Here is a 21,738-nt window from a genome sequence, read left to right on the forward strand (position 1 = left end):
CCAATCTGTACTACTAAAGTTCTCAGGGCTACTCTAGAGAGTGCACTGTGAAAAAAACAGAATTCAGGCCAAAGCTTCCAAAGCAGTAACAGGTAAGCCTGCACCTTTAACATGCATTTGATGGTTGGAGTGAAGGGACATTAAACGTATTTAACCACAGGCAGCCCTTTCATGCCATCCCGGTTGCACTGCTGCCAGGGTGCATGTTTTGGAGTGACAGTGACGGTCGCCAGTAGATAGTTATAGTTAGGACCTAGTTTCCATAGGAAATCCGCAACATTCTATTGGGAATAACTTTGGCGACGGTTGTTGAATCTTCGCAAATTTCTCAAAGAAGATGGCCCACTCAGCTCCGCTCCATCCCTGAAAGTCTCGGGAAGATTCGTCCAGCGTGGGCTGAGAAAAAAGGGGGGTCTCAAAACGTGTTTTCCCCATGTTAATTTCCATAGGACGATTAGACACGGCTACAGCCCGAACCGCTGAACGGAATTACACCAAATTTGGCAAAATGGTAGAGTCTGATTCTCAGATTTCCCTTTTTGTTTAAATGGTGTAAATCCCTCCAGTAGTTGTTGAGAAAATCGAATTTGAAAACATTTATAGCCATCTTGGGACCAATATACATGATAGCACCTCATTAAAAAGCATTTTAGTTAATAGAAGGTTTTAGGACTTAAGTTACATTATAAATCGTTTGTTGATGGTACCATACTCATTTTAGGAATTGTGGTGTGTTCTAAGGTGATTTTACCATGTGAAAAAGCCTTCTGCTGGGATATCATGAATCATGTTTGAAAGAAAAACTATTATCTCATGCTTTTCCCACAGTGGTTTGGAAGGGGATCTATAAGCTAAACTGAAAGCATATTTTCTGTAAATTCACATTATCTTTCTCAGTCATGTGAGAATGAAGTCTGAAATTCTCAGTAAAACATGCACATCCAATAGGGACAGAGACTGTCAGTTGATTCCATTGTGTTCTACTGCAGCTTCCTAGAGTGTTCTAAAGAACAACTAGAGCGCTAACAGTCCTACTTTTACAAAGGTATGGCACACATGAAGCTGTCAGGATTCGCCCCTCGTAGGTCCGCCGTCATGGGAACTACATTTCCCATGAGCAGTAGGGGCATCAGGAAGTGACTTAACGAGGAACGGAAGCCATGTTCCTTGCGCGTAATTTTGTGTTTGCTGGGACCTTCGGCGGCGCTCGGAGGTGTTCTCCTGGAGGTGAACGTCTGGGTTATCAGGACGAGGTGCTTCCTTCGGATGTTTGCAGTTTTCGTGAGTAATGAACAGCTGCGCTGTTCGGCACCGGCTGGTGTCCTGTTTCTTTAGGCTGCTTTAAGTGGCAGCGGCTGTTTTCCCGTGAACTTCTCCGTAGCCTTCAGGCATACCGGGTCAGAGTGCGGCTGCCTCTGTCTCCGGTTACTTTCTAGTAGTGTCTTGCCCACCGAACATTACAGCGGGTTACTGTGAGCAGGTGCCACGTAACGCCGGCTGTGTGGGTAAAGCGCTACTCATCTGCAAAGACTTTACAGCGGGTTACAGCGTGCTTGGAGGCAGCGTAACACCGTCTGTGTTTGGATTTGGGCTATTTGCTAAGACTGTACAGCGGGTTACTGCGAGCCAGGAGGCAGCGTAACGCCGGCTGTTATTGGGATCCATTGTTTCTTTTCGTTAAGAAGGAGCGGAGCTTGGCGGTGGACGCAACCGCAGGTTACCGTGTCTGGGAGTCCGCATTTGCTGTGTGGATGGTGCTGTGATGATAACAGCATTTGTTTTGCTTGGATGCTATGTTTATAAAACTTTTCCTTGCTAGGTAGGGGGTAACTCACCTTACAGGTTCTCTATTCAGGCCCTGGGTTCATGTCGACATCCTTGCATGAGATGAGAATAATCTGCTACATGTCTGATATGTACAAGCATTGCAAGAAGGGTGATTAGTCCTGTGAAGTGACCAAATTGCATAACAGGGTATGGTGTGTGTAAATGCTTATTCATATATAGTACGCGAGCCTAACTTACAGACTCTGATATATATATTTTGCTTTCTTCTTCAGATGGTGTCATATGGGGGTCTTTGTTGATGTTAGTTTAATACGGGTACCAAGGACACACAGGTATTCTTGACCTTCTTGACTTAGCGAGAATTGAAGAGAGTAGAATTGCTTGCCAGTGTCTTATCTTTGTGTTTATGTTTTACAGAGCCTTTGTCCCTGCTGACCCCTCCCCTACCTGGTGTCCCTCGCTTGATAACTCGAAGACCCTGGGGGGTAACCCCATGTCAGGGTACTTGGGGATGTCAGGAGATGGTCCTTTGTTCTTCTGCTGCTGAACCCTGCGGAGCCAGTCCTGACAGAATTACGCGCCCAAGATATTGGCTTCGCCCGGTTCAGTGGTGGAGGAATAATGGCTACCATGGATGACGTGTTGCAGGCCTTACTGTTAGTTCAGCAGGAGTTGGCCTCTTCCAAGGCCGAGGCTGCTGCTTTGAAGGACAAGGTCGATAGATTGTCTAGGAATCCGTTTGACGCAAGTGCTGGGCAATCCCAGATACAAGTCACTGTCCCTCCTCCCATTCCTTTGGCCAGTCCTGAAAGGTTTTCAGGGGATCCGTCCAAAGTGCAGGTGTTTCTCACGCAAATAATGCTCCACTTCTCCTGTAAGCCTGCCTCTTTTCCAAACAACCATTCACGTGTGGCCTTTGCTATTTCGTATCTTGTCGGGGATGCCGCTAATTGGGCTGTCCCTCTGGTGAAGAAAGACGATGCTATTCTTTCAGATTGGTCAGCCTTTAAGGCAGAGTTCGAGCGGGTGTTTGACCGTAGAGCTACGACCTTTAGTGCAGATAGAGAACTGCTAGAACTACGACAAGGGAGAAAAGATCTGATCACGTATTTGACCACCTTTAACAGGTTGATCGCCGAGACTGAATGGCCCGAGGAAAAGAGGATGTCTTTATTTTATCAGGGGTTGAGAGATGAGCTCAAAGATGTCATAGCACAGATAGACCCTCAGCCTACTACTTGTGCTGCTATGATCAATCTAACTCTGAGATTGGATGGCCGAATGACGGACAGAGGTGGGGATAGAAGGAGATGGGACAGGGGGTCGTATAGGTATGACAGATTCCCCAGTAAACCAAGCTCGCAGCCTGAAACGGGAGTAGAACCTATGGAAATAGGGGCTGTTAGATCTTCCCTGTCTAAAGAAGAAAGACATACCAGGCGCATACAAGGGTTGTGTATGTATTGTGGGAAAAGGGGGCATTTTGTGAGGGAGTGTCCTAACAAACCCAAACCTTCAGATTCATGGATCAAGGGTAAAAAGGTAGCGGTGTCCGCGGCTGACACCTCTCTTCAGTATAGAGAAGCCCCCGAGAACGGAAAGGCAGAAAAAGGGCTACAGCTTCCTTCTTTGATGGCGTTTGCACTAATGGACAGTGAGACACATATGAAAATCCTTATGGATTTAACACATCAACACCAGACACATCAGGTACAGGTGATGCTTGATTCAGGAGCCACCGGTAACTTCATAGACAGCGGTCTAGTATCCAGGTTCGGCATAACAAGGGTGAAGTTGGGAAAGGCTGAAGAAGTGTATACTGTTGACGGGCAACCTTTGAAGTCTGGGTTGATAGTAGAAAGCACTGAGAAGGTGGTGTTGACATATAATATGGTACTGGAAAGGCATACTGAGAGTCTGGCACTGAATATAATCGAGGCACCTCAATATGAGATTATATTGGGCATGCCGTGGTTGTGTCACCACAATCCCAGCATAGAGTGGAAAACTAAGACCATCGCTTTCACATCTGTAGATTGCGTGGAGCATATATTCCCTTTACATCAGGTAGCCGTTTCAGCTCTGTCCCAGGCATATGTGGTGGCCACGGCAGCAGAGAAAGAGGTGTCACTGCCGGTGGAATACATACAGTATGAGGATGTTTTCAGTGAGAAAATGGCAGAAACCCTACCCCCACACAGAGAGTATGATTGCCGCATTGATTTGGTTGAAGGGGCGACTATACCTTCGTGTAGGGTGTATGCTCTTTCGGAGCCTGAAACCAAACACTTGAGGGGGTATTTGGATCATTACCTGGAGATAGGGTTCATTCAGCCGTCTAGGTCTCCTGCTGCTTCTCCCCTTTTCTTCATTTCAAAAGCAAATGGTGATCTGAGGGCTTGTGTTGACTACCGAATCCTCAATAAGAACACTGTGAGGAACCGGTACCCGTTGCCCTTAATCTCGGTGTTACTAGACCAGGTAAAAGAAGCTCAGATATACACTCGCTTGGACCTACGGGGGGCGTACCACCTAGTACGTATAAGGAGTGGTGATGAGTGGAAAACCGCTTTTAAAACCAGATACGGGCTGTACGAATACAGGGTCATGCCTTTCGGCCTGTGTAACGCTCCTGCAGCTTTTCAATTCTTTTTGAATGATGTATTGAAGGACTTTGTGGATTTATTTGTAGTGGTTTATATCGATGACATTTTGATATATTCTGCGAATCCGAAAGACCATGTGGGTCATGTTTGCAATGTGCTGGCTAGACTAAGGGTGCACAAATTGTATTGCAAGCTTAGCAAGTGCGAGTTCGGAGTGAGGCAGGTGGAATTCTTGGGAGTGATGTTGTGTCCAGAAGGGTTGCAGATGGCCGACAGGAAGGTACTCGCAGTACAGAACTGGCCAACGCCTAAGACAGTGCGGGAAGTGCAATGCTTCTTAGGATTTGCAAACTATTATAGGCGTTTCATCCTACAGTTCTCCAAGATAGCAGTCCCCATCACCAGACTGTTAAAGAAAGGTTGCGTTTTCCAGTGGACCACAGAGGCTAATGAAGCTTTCGTGTTCTTAAAAAAGGCCTTCACTGAAGCTCCTGTCTTGTCCCATCCTCGTTCAGAAGAACCGTACATAGTAGAGGCAGACGCTTCAGATGAGGCGATAGGGGCTATACTGTCTCAAAGGGATCAGGTCACAGGACAGCTACACCCTGTCGCTTATTTGTCAAAGAAACTGAACTCCGCTGAACAACATTATACCATAGCTGAAAAAGAGCTGCTGGCTATTAAAAAAGCTTTTGAGGAGTGGCGGCATCACTTGTGGGGAGCTAGGCACCCTATCACCGTGTACACAGATCACAGAAATCTGCAATATATGAGAACAGCAAGACATCTCTCTCAAAGGCAGATGAGGTGGATGCAATTTTTTGCAGAATACGACTTCGTGGTGACTTTCCGCCCTGGAGTGGAAAACCATAAAGCAGATTCTTTGTCCAGGTTAGATTCGGGAGAATCTTGTTCTATTGAGGCCGTGCCTGGCACGATAACAGATCCCTCCAAGGTAGTGGGGGCCATAGCGATTGACAGGTTTTTGGAGACGGTTAAGGAACATCACACCGCTGGTGAATGGAATGTATGGGTGAATAAAGACGGAGAAAGATCTCTGCGACAAGGGTTACCGTTTCACCATTCTAAACTGTTTGTACCTACCCCCTCTCTCCAGAAAGAGGTGTTTACCTGGTGTCATCTATCGCCTTTGGCTGGGCATCAGGGTATCAAGAAAACGCAGGAGCTTATCCTAAGACACTTTTGGTGGCCATCACTCAAAAAAGATGTAGCTAACTGGGTGGCGGTATGCGAGGAATGTGCTAGGGCAAAGGGCGAAACGGGTGGTAAAAAAGGGAAACTCATCCCCATGCCTACGCCAAACAGCCCTTGGTCCCACATCAGTTTGGATTTCATCACTGGATTGCCTCCTGAAAAAGGGTTTTCGGCTGTGTTGGTGGTGGTAGACAGCCTTACGAAGTTAGGTCATTTTATTCCTTGCTGTAACCTTCCCACGGCCAGTCAAACTGCTCAACTCCTCATGTCAAATGTGATCAAGCTGCATGGAGTACCAAAGACTATAGTGTCAGACAGGGGACCGCAGTTTATCGCCAGGTTTTGGAAGATGTGGTGTAAGGCTTTACACATAGATTCTTCCCTTTCGACCTCTTTCCATCCGCAAACCGACGGGCAGACCGAGAGGCTAAACCAGACCTTGAAAAAATACTTAAGATGCTATGCCAAGGAGGCACAGGAATCGTGGGTGGATATGTTGTGGATGGCTGAATTGTCGTACAACAATTCGTGGCACAGCTCAATTGGTCTGTCTCCCTTTCATGCTACCTACGGGTTTGATGCTGAGATTCTGCCTATCAACTTCCCGGGGGAGGTTAGCAATCAGCCTGAGGTATTGAAGACAGTCAGGAAACTACACACTTTACAGAAAAAGGTGAGACGACACTTGATTCAGGCTAAGGAAGTGTACAAGAGGTGGGAGGACAGACACAGACGTGATGGACCTCAATACCAGGTGGGAGACAAGGTGTGGTTATCAACCAAGAACATTAAGTTCAAGTTACGTAGCATTTTTCATCCTAGATTTATTGGGCCATACACTGTACTGAAGCGTATCAATCCTGTCGCCTACAAGTTGCGCTTGCCTGGGTCATTAAGGATACACCCCGTGTTCCATTGTAGTCTTCTGAAGCCGGCTGTGGGAGCCAGACGGCGGACTCCCCCTCCGGTGTTATGCGATGGGGGACTGGAATATGAGGTGAGGAGCATTAAGGATTCCAAGTATCGTAGGGGACAGCTGTGGTATTTGGTGTCCTGGAAGGGGTATACGACTGAAGATGATTCCTGGGAATCCAGCAGAGATGTGCATGCTCCGGCGGCAGTGCGTTCCTTTCATCATAGGTTCCCTACCAAGCCTGGGCCGGGGAGCCGCTAGGAAGGGGGATGTACTGTCAGGATTCGCCCCTCGTAGGTCCGCCGTCTTGGGAACTACATTTCCCATGAGCAGTAGGGGCATCAGGAAGTGACTTAACGAGGAACGGAAGCCATGTTCCTTGCGCGTAATTTTGTGTTTGCTGGGACCTTCGGCGGCGCTCGGAGGTGTTCTCCTGGAGGTGAACGTCTGGGTTATCAGGACGAGGTGCTTCCTTCGGATGTTTGCAGTTTTCGTGAGTAATGAACAGCTGCGCTGTTCGGCACCGGCTGGTGTCCTGTTTCTTTAGGCTGCTTTAAGTGGCAGCGGCTGTTTTCCCGTGAACTTCTCCGTAGCCTTCAGGCATACCGGGTCAGAGTGCGGCTGCCTCTGTCTCCGGTTACTTTCTAGTAGTGTCTTGCCCACCGAACATTACAGCGGGTTACTGTGAGCAGGTGCCACGTAACGCCGGCTGTGTGGGGAAAGCGCTACTCATCTGCAAAGACTTTACAGCGGGTTACAGCGTGCTTGGAGGCAGCGTAACACCGTCTGTGTTTGGATTTGGGCTATTTGCTAAGACTGTACAGCGGGTTACTGCGAGCCAGGAGGCAGCGTAACGCCGGCTGTTATTGGGATCCATTGTTTCTTTTCGTTAAGAAGGAGCGGAGCTTGGCGGTGGACGCAACCGCAGGTTACCGTGTCTGGGAGTCCGCATTTGCTGTGTGGATGGTGCTGTGATGATAACAGCATTTGTTTTGCTTGGATGCTATGTTTATAAAACTTTTCCTTGCTAGGTAGGGGGTAACTCACCTTACAGGTTCTCTATTCAGGCCCTGGGTTCATGTCGACATCCTTGCATGAGATGAGAATAATCTGCTACATGTCTGATATGTACAAGCATTGCAAGAAGGGTGATTAGTCCTGTGAAGTGACCAAATTGCATAACAGGGTATGGTGTGTGTAAATGCTTATTCATATATAGTACGCGAGCCTAACTTACAGACTCTGATATATATATTTTGCTTTCTTCTTCAGATGGTGTCATATGGGGGTCTTTGTTGATGTTAGTTTAATACGGGTACCAAGGACACACAGGTATTCTTGACCTTCTTGACTTAGCGAGAATTGAAGAGAGTAGAATTGCTTGCCAGTGTCTTATCTTTGTGTTTATGTTTTACAGAGCCTTTGTCCCTGCTGACCCCTCCCCTACCTGGTGTCCCTCGCTTGATAACTCGAAGACCCTGGGGGGTAACCCCATGTCAGGGTACTTGGGGATGTCAGGAGATGGTCCTTTGTTCTTCTGCTGCTGAACCCTGCGGAGCCAGTCCTGACAGAAGCCATCTTGATTGGAATAAAGTGGTAAGTCTTAAAACATTTAATTTAAAAAGGAACACCATGAGGGGGTATATTTTGCCTTAGAAAGTATGATTAGTGCTGCAGAAAGAAAAATTAGGGCACATTTTGAGTGACTTCTCAAATCCTCTTCTATTTTAGTAAAAAAAAAATGGACATGCAGACTGAAACATGCACTTTCAAAACCAGCAGCAGACTTCCCTGGTGAGCAGTAGCTTTACTACAGTGATCTAATAACAACTAGCATGCTAACATTCTGAATTTATGGCAAATGTGTGTCACATCTGAATGCCTTCTTGATGGAATCAAAGCAGAAAACTGAAAGTATTTCCTACTGAGTAGACTGTAGTAAATGAGGAAATTAGGAAACTTCATAACAAATAAGTCTCCCAAGATGGCCACCAGAGACAAAAGAGCTCAAGTGTAGCACAAATATCCCCCAGATGTAGCCCAAGTATAGCCCAATGACAGAATGTCCCAGAGTGTTCTAAAGAACAACTAGAGCTCTAACAGTCTTACTTATGACAAAAGTATGGCACACCTGAAGTCATCTTTATTGGAATAAAGTGGTATTACTTAAAACATTTAATTTGCAAAGGAGCAAAATGAGGGGGTTCTTTTTGCCATAGAAATTATGATTAGTGCTGAAGAAAGAAAAATTAGCGCACATTTTGACTTCTCAAATCCTCTTCTATTTCATTAAAAAAAATTCATGCAGACTGAAACATGCACTTTGAATACCAGCAGCAGACTTCCCTGGTGAGCAGTAGCTTTACTACAGTGATCTAATGAGCAAATAGAGTGCCAACATTCAGAATTTATGGCAAATGCGTGACACATCTGAATGCCTTCTTGATGGAACCAAAGTAAACAAGCATTGAAAATGCACTAGATCTCGCCCTTGTTTAAGTTAAACCAATTCTGTTTGTAATGAAGGGGCTTTTTAGCTTTGCTTCTATTAGTGTTTTTCAAACGTTCATGTAAATAGCATGCATATGTATGCATATGTGTATATGTATGCATGCATTTATATTTATATAGATATGCAGATTATATATGTATGTATGTATATATATATATATACACATACATATATATATAAATGCATATGTATATATATGTGTATATGTGTGCGTGGAGAGAGAGGTAGAGGTGTATATGTAGAGGTGTAGAGGTAGAGAGGTAGAGGTAGAGGTAGAGAGGTAGAGAGAGAAGTAGAGAGTAGAGAGTGAGTAATAGAGAGTAGAGAGTGAGTAGTAGAGAGTAGTAGAGAGCAGTGGAGAGAGTAGCAGAGAGTGAGTAGTAGAGAGTAGTAGAGTGAATAGTAGAGTGAGTAATAGAGAGTGAGTAGTAGAGAGAGAGTAGCAGAGAGAGAGAATAGTATAGAGTAGTAGAGAGTGAGTAGTAGAGTGAGTAGTAGAGAGCAGTAGAGAGAGTAGTAGAAAGTGAGTAGTAGAGCGTAATAGAGAGTGAGTAGTAGAGAGTGAGTAGTAGAGTAAGTAGTAGAGTGAGTAGTAGAGAGTGAGTAGTAGAAAGTAGTATAGAGTGAGTAGTAGAGAGTAGTAGAGAGTAGTAGAGAGCGAGTATTAAAGAGTGAGTAGTAGAGAGAGAGTAGTAGAGAGTGGGTAGTAGAGAGTAGTAGAGAGTGAGTAGTAGAGAGTGAGTAGTAGAGAGTAGTAGATAGTGAGTAGTAGGGAGTGAGTAGTAAAGAGAGAGCAGTAGAGAGTAGTAGAGAAAGAGTAGTAGAGAGTGAGTATTAGAGAGTAGTGGAGTAGTAGAGAATGAGTAGTAGAGAATGAGTATTAGAGAGTAGTGGAGTAGTAGAGAGTGAGTAGTAGAGAGTAGTGGAGAATATTCCAAAGTGTGTCACAACACCACTTGCACAACAAGTCCAATCAAATCATATGTTATGTTATGTTACCTAGCTTTTGTATAGCGCAAATCACCACTGGTCTCTAATCACTTAGAGTCCTTATTGAAGCGCTGAATCTTGGTGTATATTCAATGCTTTTATTTTCCTTAAGTTTATGTTGCACAGCCAGCCGACGCGTTTCGTTCTGTACAGCAGGACTTCTTCAGGGCGTTCTTCTTTCCTTCAAGTTATGTCGGTATCCTGTTGTCATATAACTAGATATTTCTTCCAAATGTTAGACGAGTCGTAAGTACATTCTTATTCAAAGTGACTAGGTATCAACTTTACCCACACAATTCGGGCCGACTTGAGTAATTTATAGCATCCTCAAAAGTCAGTCTTTCAAAAATTCCAAAGTATAGGACATGATAATCCAAATCCAAATGTTTCTCAAGAAAAGTCATTTTCAATCGTTCGGATTATCGGCGTTTGGGCAGATATGACCCACGGACATGGTTTATGACTTTTCTTGAGAAACATTTGGATTTGGATTACCATGTCCTATACTTTGGAATTTTTGAAAGACTGACTTTGAGGATGCTATAAATTACTCAAGTCCATGGATGCTGCTGGGAACGCCCCCAGCAACACCCATTGCACGCCCCTTTAAGCAGGACACTGCGTTAAAGGGACTGATATTCATCAAGCAGGATTACGCCACAATAAGTGGCTTAGTCCTGCCTGATAAATATCACTCAGTCTTCTGCGCCACCGGAAAGTCACAAAAAGTGACGTTCCGGAGGCGCAAGGGGCTCGTAAATAAGGCCCCATAGGTTTCACACTCGTTATAGTTAGGAATTAACATTTAAAAAACCTTTGAAATTTACTGAGAAAATCATAGGTTTCACACCAGTTATAGTTAGCCGGACATTTTACTCATACAAAACCATTAAAATTCCCCCGTTATGTTAGTTGTACTCACTATAACTCGCGCGCCTGCAATCCACTGCTGATGATGTCACATATTACATCATTCATGACATGGTCAGTGACATCACTGATGACATCACTGATGACATCATCCAGTGAATGTGGTTTGCTTTGATATTTAAATATGTATTATAAATACACTAATTTGCATTGAAGAATGAGTGGATATATAAATATAAATGTGTGGATGGTGGATTTAGTAACAGTGTCATTGATTGTTTCCTTGACTAATTTGTAGAGTCTCACTATATATAATGTGTAGTTACTAAACTGTGTTAAAGTCTTTATTGCTTTGTCTTAATTGCTATGTTAAAGACTATATTTGTTATTGGTTTCCTAACTGAGTATTTGTATGGGTAAATGAATGTCAATGTGGTTTGGTGGGGGGTGTGTGATTGCCAAAAAATGTGTGAATAGTTCATTCAGTAGGTATATGAGGTTAAGACTACATGTTATAACAGTTGTTTCAGTGAATGTATATGTTTATGGGTGTGGTGGTGATGAAATATTTCTCTCAATGGTACATCCCCATTAAACTTGAAAAAAAGGCAGTGTATGTGACAGTTATATCTAATTAAGTGTGCCTAAGACTTAGTGATTGTATGAGTCACTATATGGATAACTGTATACTTGTAATAGTGATTTTATAACACAGTAAGTGTGAGTTACTATCTATATAAATAGATGAAGTGGTGTTTGTATAAGTGTGTAGGTGAGTAAATGTAAGTATAATCAGTTGTTTGCATACGTCAGAAGGATGTCTTTATAAGTGAATACAATGTGTGCTGATGTGTATTGTTGAAATAGGCGTATAAGTATATTTGATAGTGTTCTGTTGATTATTCACTTCATATAACACTGAATCTATAGGTAAGTGATTAGATGTGTGTATAGTTCTATGAATAATTGAGTGGGTGTTTAGAAATTTCTATTGGTGTGTCAATGGTTTCAAATATGGCACTTTCTATTTTACAGTGAGTGATGAAAGATTATACTGGTGTGTGATGAGGTGTATTTGATTGTCACATGGTTGATGTCATCAGTGATGTCATCAGTGATGTCATTTGAGATGTCATCAGTGATGTCACTGACCATGTCATGAAAGATGTAATATGTGACATCATCCGTAGTGGATTGCGGGCGCGCGAGTTATACTGAGTACAACTAACTATAACGGGGGAATTTCAATGGTTTTCTACGAGTAACTTGTCCAGCTAACTATAACTGGTGTGAAACCTATGGTTTTTTCAGTGAAAATATATATATATATATATATATATATATATATATATATATATATATATATATATATATATATATATATATATATATATACACACACACACCTGAAATGCGTATTAGGGGAGCAGAGGAGGTTTTGTTGCGGACTATGAAGCTGAAAAACAGAGCAGCACATTTTGTTCTGTTTTGTGGACTCATTTTGCTTTACTCCTGCAATCACGCACATGGTTTTATTTTTCACTCCATCCCCCCAGTACCAACCCCCATGGTCCACTTACAAGGGACTCTGGGACCTGTAGTTTCTCCAGATGCACGGGATACTACACAGGTGTGCTGCTACAAACTCCTCTGGGGGAGGTGCGGACTCGTCACATCGAGTTTAAAGAGAGGCGGGACTTTGAGCACAGGGATACTTCACCTATGGAGGCTTTGGGCGCTGACGAAGGCATTACAACAGCCAGAAATGCATCCGCCACACTCTTCAATAAATCCTCCAAATGTCTCCCCTTGGGTCTCTGTACTCTTTTGTTAGGAAGGAGTTTATGCTATATATATAGATATATATATATATTCCTCAGAAACTCCTCCTTGCAGAGAAAGATTAGCCGCACACCGCAACAGAGTTACATTCTTTAATTTGTCAAACAGTCGGCAGTCCTGACATGCTTCTTTCGGCTGGAACTTTATCAAAGGTGCGCAGCTGACATATGTTTAAATGAAAGTGAGCCAACAGGAAATGCACTTTACTTCATTGTACGCCTCCGATGGAACACCACAGTGAGTCGCAGTGCCTTATGGTGCTCGTGGTCCACTTTAATTTTCTATGTTTTTGCCCTCCATTGGGATTTAGTAAGCAATATGTATGCAATGTAAAGTTTGTTGTGCCTCAGATTAGCCCATTTTCAAAGCTGTTTGAGATCCATGCCAAAGATAGTCTTTGGCGTCACCTGTCTGCCCTTTGTCGCTTTCGCGTTCCAACAAAAAGGGTTCACTTGCGGGCAGGCACTGGTGCACTTACTGGAGGTGCGTCGCTGACGGTAGAACCACACCGTTGCATATTCCTCCGAAACTCCTCCTTGCGGAGAAAGATTAGCCGCACACCACAACGAAGCTTACATTCTTTAATTTGTCAAACAGTTGGCAGTCCGGACTTGTTTCGTTCGGCTGGAACTTTATCAAGGTTGCGCCTCAGATTAGCCCATTTTCAAAGCTGATTGAGATCCATGCCAAAGATAGTCTTTGACATCACCTATATGTATATATATATATGTGTTTGTGTTACTCCACACTCCTGGTACACACGCTCCTTCTCCAGGGATGAAAAGAACCAGAACCGAGGCCCAAATAGTGCTCAGTGCAATAGTTTAATGGCTTATAAGAAAAAAACACCCTGGTATTTTTTTCCTGTACGCCTTAAATTATTGCACTGAGCACTATTTGGGCCTCGGTTCTGGTTCTTTTCATCCCCGGAGAAGGAACGTGTGTACCAGGAGTGTGAAGTAATTTTGAGGGGTTGGCGACCCCGCCGAGTGCCCGCCGTTATGCACACATATATGTATATACACACGCATACATATGTATATACACACACGCATACATATGTATATATGTGTGGGCATATACAAGAAATCTACCCTTCCTAATTTCTAAAAATACTTGTGCCACCCAATTGCCCCTAACGACCCTAAAAATACCATTGCCCTCCAAATACCCTTGCCTACCCTAATCATTAAAAAAACCTTGCCACCCAAATAACCTTGCCCACCGGAAGCCCTTAAAATACCCTTGCCACCCAAATACCTCCACCCTTCCTAAACACTAAAAATACATTTGCCCCCCCAAATACTCCCATCTACCCTAATCCCCAAAAATACCCTTGCCACCCAAATAACTCCACCCTCCCTAAAAAGCTAAAAATACCCTAGCAACCCAATACCCTCACCCACCCCATAAACCCTAAAAACGCGCTTTCACTGATATATATATATATATATATATATATACATATATACACACACACACATACATACATACATACATACATGCAAAATAAACAAGCATTGGAAATGCAATAGGTCTCGCATTAGAAAAGTTGGAGCTATTGGTTTTGTAAATGACAAATATTTTATTTATTTGTTGGTTTTTAAAATAGCTAAATTGATAGCTTTGTTATTTACAACGCCAATCGTTTTAACTTTTGCGAATGTGACACCTATAGCATTTGGAATGCAACAGGTTTGTATTTACGTTACTTAGATGGCAGCTCTGGTCGTTAGGCCACATCTCTAGAGAGCAGGAGAGTGCAGCAGAGGAGAGACGCACAGCAATGCAATAGGTCTTGCATTAGGAAATTGTGAGCTATTGGTATTGTAAAGGACATATTTTTTTATTTATGTGCTTGTTTTGAAAGTAGCGAAATTAATAGATTTGTTATTCAGAATGCCAATAGTTTTATGTTTCGCAAATGTGACACCTATTGTAACACAAAATGTGTTGTAGCACTGAGTGGTGTGAGGGTGAGTGTTGTGAGGGTGAGGGGGTGAGTGAGGGGGTGTGAGGGTGAGGGAGGGGGTGTGAGGGTGAGGGTGTGTGACGGTGTGTGAGGGTGAAGGTGTGTGAGGATGAGTGAGGGGGTGTGAGGGTGTGTGACGGTGTGTGAGGGTGAGGGTGTGTGAGGGTGAGGGTGTGTGAGGGTGAGTGAGGGTGTGTGAGGGTGTGTGAGGGGGTGAGGGTGTGGATGAGGTGTTGAGGGTGAGTGAGGGTGAGGATTTGAGGGTGAGTGAGGGTGAGGGTGAGTGACGGTGAGGCGTTGAGGGTGAGCGAGGGTGAGGGTGACTGAGGGTGAGGGTGTTGTGAGGGTGTTGAGGGTGGGTGAGGGGGAGGGTGTAAGGGTGAGTGAAGGGGTGTGAGGGTGAGGGTGTGTGAGGGTGTGTTCGGTTGAGGGCATGTGAGGGTGAGGGTGTGAGTGTTGTGAGGGGTGAGGGTAAGTGAGGGGGTGATGGTGTGTGAGGGTGAGGGGATGAGGGTGTGAGGGTGAGGGTGGCATTGTTGTACTAATTATTCCAAATACTCTCAGAATAGAATGTGAGGAGCAGGTCTTATACAGTGAAATTTAATTTTTGGTCTGTGGAAAATGTGGTTTATAATAGTTCAAAATGCCCCAGTAACTGACGAAAACTGCCCCGACTCTCATAGTGAAAAGCACTTTAAGGTACTGTGGTGTAAATTGGCCACGTTGTCTTTCCGTGCTCCCTTTCCTTCTGACAGAAGCAACCTGTTTTTTTTTGTTGCTCCTTGTTATGGTTGTAAAACTAAATCAAAAGTAAAATCGCACAAGTCACTTGCAAAAGAGGCATGCAGCAGTACTATGGCACGAGATGCGGGCCAATAAATGTGAAATGGCGGGGAGAGGGGAGAGGTGCGACACGGCAGGCAGGGGAGGAGAGTAGGAGGAGGAGGGGGGAGGAGAGTAGGGGAGGCACGGCCTAGCGGCCGTGCAATCAAGAAGTGAGGGGGCGGAGCTTTTGGAGGCAGTGAGGGTTTTAACATAACGGCAGTGGATTGGACTAAAGCCAAAGGACTCTTCCTAAAGGGAGCGGCTCAACATGGCCGCCATGGTGAGAGACGTACATGCTGTGTAGCCCAAGTAACTGCAGCGGATTGAACCGACGCCAAAGGACTCTTCTTAGAGGGAGCGGCTCAACATGGCCGCCACTGTGACAGAAATAGTGGTCTACATGCTCTATAGCTCAAGGAACAGAAGCCGACTGTATTGAAGTCAAAGGACTCTTAGAGGGACCGGCTCAACATGGCTCCCACGGTGAGAGAAATACATGCTCGGTAGCCCGAGTAACTGCAGTGAATTATACTGAAGCCAAATGACTCTTCTTAGAGGGAGAGCTGATCAATATGGCCACCAAAGCGTAAGACATGCAAAGACCGTAACACGGCGGGCAGGGGAGGGGGCGGAGCGGGTAAAAAAACAAACAAAGAAGACGGAGGAAGAGAGAGAAGGGGAGGGGGGAGGAGAAATGCGACACAGCGGGCAGGGGAGGGGGCGGAGATAAGGGGAGGGAGGGAACTGATGTGCACGCGCTTTTAAGCTCAATGCGCATGCGCATTGAGCTTAAAAGTCACGGGCACTGCAAGGAATCGCCACAATTCCTTGCAAGTTGGATAAAGAGTGGATAAGCCCCCACAGACTCGCAAGCTCGATGCGCATGCGCATCGACAGGCGAGACCTAAAAAGCAGAGAACTCTGGGTAGTTTCAAGGTTAGGTGGAGTGCAGCTCCTGTATAGAGCACCCTCAACAACAGTGACACTCAAGAACTGCTCACCTCAAATATCTGCTTTTCTATCAAAATCTTTAAGCATAGGATTAGGATCTCCTTTTTTAAGAAAATGTTAGTTTCTATTTTTGAATGTGTGTGTCAAAGGTTATTTTATGCTGATAGGAGGTCTGCCACTTTGTCACAAGGATGTTGTCATCAGTGATGTCATTTGAGATGTAATGTAATGTAAATTGATACTTCTATAGCGCACTACTCACCCGCAAGGGTCTCAAGGCGCTTGTACGAATACTGCTGTGGAACCCATCCTGGCTTTCCCTGTGAGGCGTCCACTCCTGGGCACCCCCAAGGTGGAGGCCATGCATCCTTAGCATTGTGGAGGCCGTTGTGGAGATTAACCAAGCTATTGCCCAGAGTTGCAGAGTGGGACTCCATGATTGGAATAGGCACCGAGGCGAGAATAATCAGGTCCGAGGAATTTTGAGTCCAAGCCCCCCCGAGGCGGGGTATTGAACCCTGGTCCCGGACCAGACCTCTGCATCAGGGTCTGCCGCTCTAACCATTTGAGCCACACTTCTCCACAGATGTCATCAGTGATGTCATGAGTGATGTCACTGACCATGTCATGAGTGATGTAATATGTGACGTCATCAGCAGTGCATTGCACGCGCAAGTTATAGTGAGTCCAACTAACTATAACGTGGGAATTTCAATGGTTTTATGCGAGTAAAATTTCCACCTAACTATAACTGGTGTGAAACCTATGGTTTTTTCAGTGAATTTAATAGGTTTTTTAAATGCTAATTCCTAACTATAACTGGTGTGAAACCTATGTTTTTTTCAGTGAATATATATATATATATATATATAATTCACTGAAAAAACCATAGGTTATAGACCATATATAGTTAGGAATTCGCATTTACAAAACCTTATTTTACTTACACAAAACCATTGAAATTCCATATATAGTTAGTTGCACTAACTATATGTCGCGCACCCGCAATCCACTGCTGATGATGTCACATATTACATCATTCATGACATGGTCAGTGACATCACTGATGACATCACTGATGACATCTCAAATGACATCACTGATGACATCTCAAATGACATCACTGATGACATCACTGATGACATCTCATTTGACATTACTGATCACATCCCTGATGATATCATTCATGTGATAATACGATGAACCTCTTCAGACTCTAATATAACCTTAGATACAATCAGTATAAACAGACACTCACAGACTGTCACTCATCCATGGAGTTACTCACACACCTAGTCAGTCATGCAAAGAATCAATCACACCTCCATTTCCTCAACTATACAGTTATACAAACTTTACTTATTCAAACATATACTAACACATATTTACTCTCTTATACAATCCCTGATACAAGTTCACAATGATCCATACAGCCACTCACACATTCACTGGCTCTTATGCACAGTTATTTATATATGTCAACTCTCACATGTACTGTGTTTTACATATGTACTTACTTTGACATGTAGCGCTGAGATATCCATTCACTCACCAATACACTCATGCACACAGTCAACCGCCCATACGCTGTTTCCACATGCACTTTTGAAACCATACATCTAGTGAATCAACTGCTCACACATCTATGCACAGAGTCATACACCTCCCAGCCACCCACACACACACTCAGTCTCAGTCTCCCATACAAATACTTGGGCAACCAATCAATAACCCATATAGTTACTCATATAGCTACTTATCAACACATGCAACAGTTTACAGAACAACAGACATAATGATGCACAAATTAAGACAGTTTAGTCACTAACCCATGCACTCAGTGAGACACATTTATTCACTCACTCATACAGTCAGTCATGCACCTACTAAATCCTTCATCCAGACACTTATACATCCACTCATTCTTCAATATGTAAGACATATTTTAACTTTACAGAAACATACAGTCACTGGATGTTGTCATCAGTGATGTCATCAGTGATGTCATTTGAGATGTCATCAGTGATGTCATCAGTGATGTCACTGACCATGTCATGAATGATGTAATATGTGACATCATCAGCAGTGGATTGCGGGTGCGCGATATATAGTTAGTGCAACTAACTATATATGGAATTTCAATGGTTTTGTGTGAGTAAAATAAGGTTTTGTAAATGCGAATTCCTAACTATATATGGTCTATAACCTATGGTTTTTTCAGTGAATTTTCAAGGTTTTGTAAATGCTAATTCCTAACTATATATGGTCTATAACCTATGGTTTTTTCAGTGAATTTTCAAGGTTTTGTAAATGCTAATTCCTAACTATATATGGTCTATAGCCTATGGTTTTTTCAGTGAATATATACATATACATACATATATAAACATATATCATCTGTATATCTATATAAATACAAACATAAATGCATGCATACATATACTTATATGCATACAGATGCATGTTATTTACATGAAAGTTGAAAAAACACTAATAAAAGCAAAGCTAAAAAGCCACCTCATTACAAACAGAACGGCTTTAACTTAAACTAGGGTGAGATCTATTGCATTTTCAATGCTTGTTTACTTTGGTTCCATCAAGAAGGCATTCAGATGTGTCACACATTTGCCATAAATTCTGAATGTTAGCACTCTAGTTGCACATTAGATCACTGTAGTAAAGCTACTGCTCACCAGGGACGTCTGCTGCTGGTATTCAAAGTGCATGTTTCAGTCTGCATGTCAGAATTTTTTTAATGAAATAGAAGAGGATTTGAGAAGTCACTCAAAATGATCCCTAATTTTTCTTTCTGAAGCACTAATCATACTTTCTATGGCAAAATTAACCCCCTCATGTTGTTCCTTTTTAAATTGAGTGTTTTCAGACTTACCACTTCATTCCAATCAAGATGGCTTCTGGTGTGCCATACTTTTGTCATAAGTAAGACTGTTAGCGCTCTAGTTGTTCTTTAGAACACTCTGGGACATTCTGTCATTGGGCTATACTTGGGGTACATCTGGGTGATATTTGGGCTACATTTAGGCTCTTTTGTCTCTGGTGGCCATCTTGGGAGACTGTATGTCAGAATTTTTGAATGAAATTGAAGAGGGTTTGAGAAGTCACTCAAAATGTGCCCTAATTTTTCTTTCTGCAGCACTAATCATACTTCATATGGCAAAATATACCCCCTCATTTTGTTCCTTTTTAAATTAAATGTTTTAAGAGTTACCACTTTATTCCAAACAAGATGGCTTCAGGTGCACCATACCTTTGTAATAAGTAGGACTGTTAGCGCTCTAGTTGTTCTTTAGAACACTCTGGGACATTCTGTCATTGGGCTATACTTGGGCTACATCTGGGTGATATTTGGGCTACATTTGGGCCCTTTTGTGTCTGGTGGCCATTTTGGGAGACTGTATGTCAGAATTTTTTAATGAAATAGAAGAGGATTTGAAAAGTCACTCAAAATGTGCCCTAATTAGGTCTCTCCTGTCGATGCGCATGCGCATCGAGCTTGCTAGTCTATGGTGGCTTATCCACTCTTTATCCAACTTGCAAGGAATCGTGGCGATTCCTTGCAGTGCACGAGAAATTTAAGCTCAATGCGCATGCGCATTGAGCTTAAATGCGCGTGCACATGCCCCCAGCCACGGCCGCTAGGCCGTGCCTCCCCTACTCTCCTCCTCCTACTCTCCTCCCCTCGCCGTCTGTTCCCGCACTCCTCCCACACCCCCGCTCCGCCCCCTCCCCTGCCCGCCGTGTCGCATTTCTCCTCCCCCCTCCCCACAGCAATGCCCTCCGCCGGCCGTACTTTCACTTTGACGGCCGCAGGCCGTCTCTCGTGTTTCTCCTCCCCCCTCCCAGTGTACTTTTTTTTTTCTTAAACTTGTTTTCTTTTACAATTATAAAACACAGTCTTTAATTTTCAAAGCGCAACATGCCGAACTTTCACTTAAACAATTGTGGCTGCGTGCCTTTTCTGTATCCGCGGCTCTATGTGTTCACTTTTAAAAAACATCAGGTCTTTATTAAAAGTTCCACTTTCACTTTAGGCATGCCTTTATTTTTCATAATTGGTGCCCCTTGCAGAGCTGATCACTGCTCGTTAACACGCCTTTACTTCTGCACGATGTCTTGCAACTCCTCCCTTGTTAACTGCTTCCCATTCCGAGCAGCTGCTCTTCGCTCCCTCTCCTCGGCCACAACTGCCTCCTCCCTATGCTTCTCCTGTGCCATTGGAGCTTCAAAAGGATGTGACGAGAAAGCTGGTAATTATTTTTTTATCAAGTTTAAAGGCACATTCCTGTCACAATGACAACATGTCATACTTCCGTTTCAAAGGTGGAGCGTGTAGCAGGCCAATGTCCGCAACGTAAATTTATCGAAGCGTCTCGAACAATCAGCGCCCTATTGACTCATAATTAAATGCACCCTATACAGAAAGCGCAGCTGAAACGAGTACTAGTAAAACATTTAATTAGCACATGTAAATCAGCTGCACCCTTACGAGGCTCTGCCATGCTACTGGATTGGACTAATGAACCAAATAACAGTAATTTGTAATAAAAGGCCAGACTCGAGACCTGGAATCCAGATAACAATCCCTCCCCTTCTCTCTCTTCCCTCCGCATTTCTCCTCCCCCCTCCCCTTATCTGCCTTCCCTCCGTCTGTTCCCTCTCCCCGCTCCGCCCCCTCCCCTGCCCGCCGTGTCGCATTTCTCCTCCCCCCTCCCCTTCTCTCTCTTCCCTCCTTTCCCCCACCCTACAGCCATTAACACGGTTTCGTCTTTTTAGTAATTACAATCCTTGCATACTGCAAAAACTGTCCAGCCCACTCTAAACGTCTCGCAGGCCTCCTGAGGTGTTAGGAATTCCCCCAGCCCACCTCCTCTCCAGGTAGACGTCTTTCAGTATCATGTATCCCCTTCCCTCCACCACCAGCCGATCACCAACATGCCCTCCACGATGTGTTGCACGCCATGAAAGTGCTTGCTTTTACCAGCTGTCTCCCTTGTGTACTTCTCTCCAGTTGCTCTGTCATCCATGTGCTTCTCCCGGCCCCTTTCCATGTTGCGCTCTCCCTCATGCACTTCCCTGGTTCTATCTCGTCTGTGCCATTCTCCCAACTCGCTCTATGTTGTTTTCTCACCTATTGCTTCTCTTCTCCACCCGCACCACCCCTTCGCGCCCATTGGCATCGCCAGTGCTTGTTTAATAAGGGATAGCAGGAGTTTGAGCGCAATGTCGCAGGAAA

The sequence above is a fragment of the Lissotriton vulgaris genome, chromosome 3_1, assembly GCF_964263255.1.
Source record: "Lissotriton vulgaris chromosome 3_1, aLisVul1.2, whole genome shotgun sequence".
NCBI lineage: Eukaryota > Metazoa > Chordata > Amphibia > Caudata > Salamandridae > Lissotriton > Lissotriton vulgaris.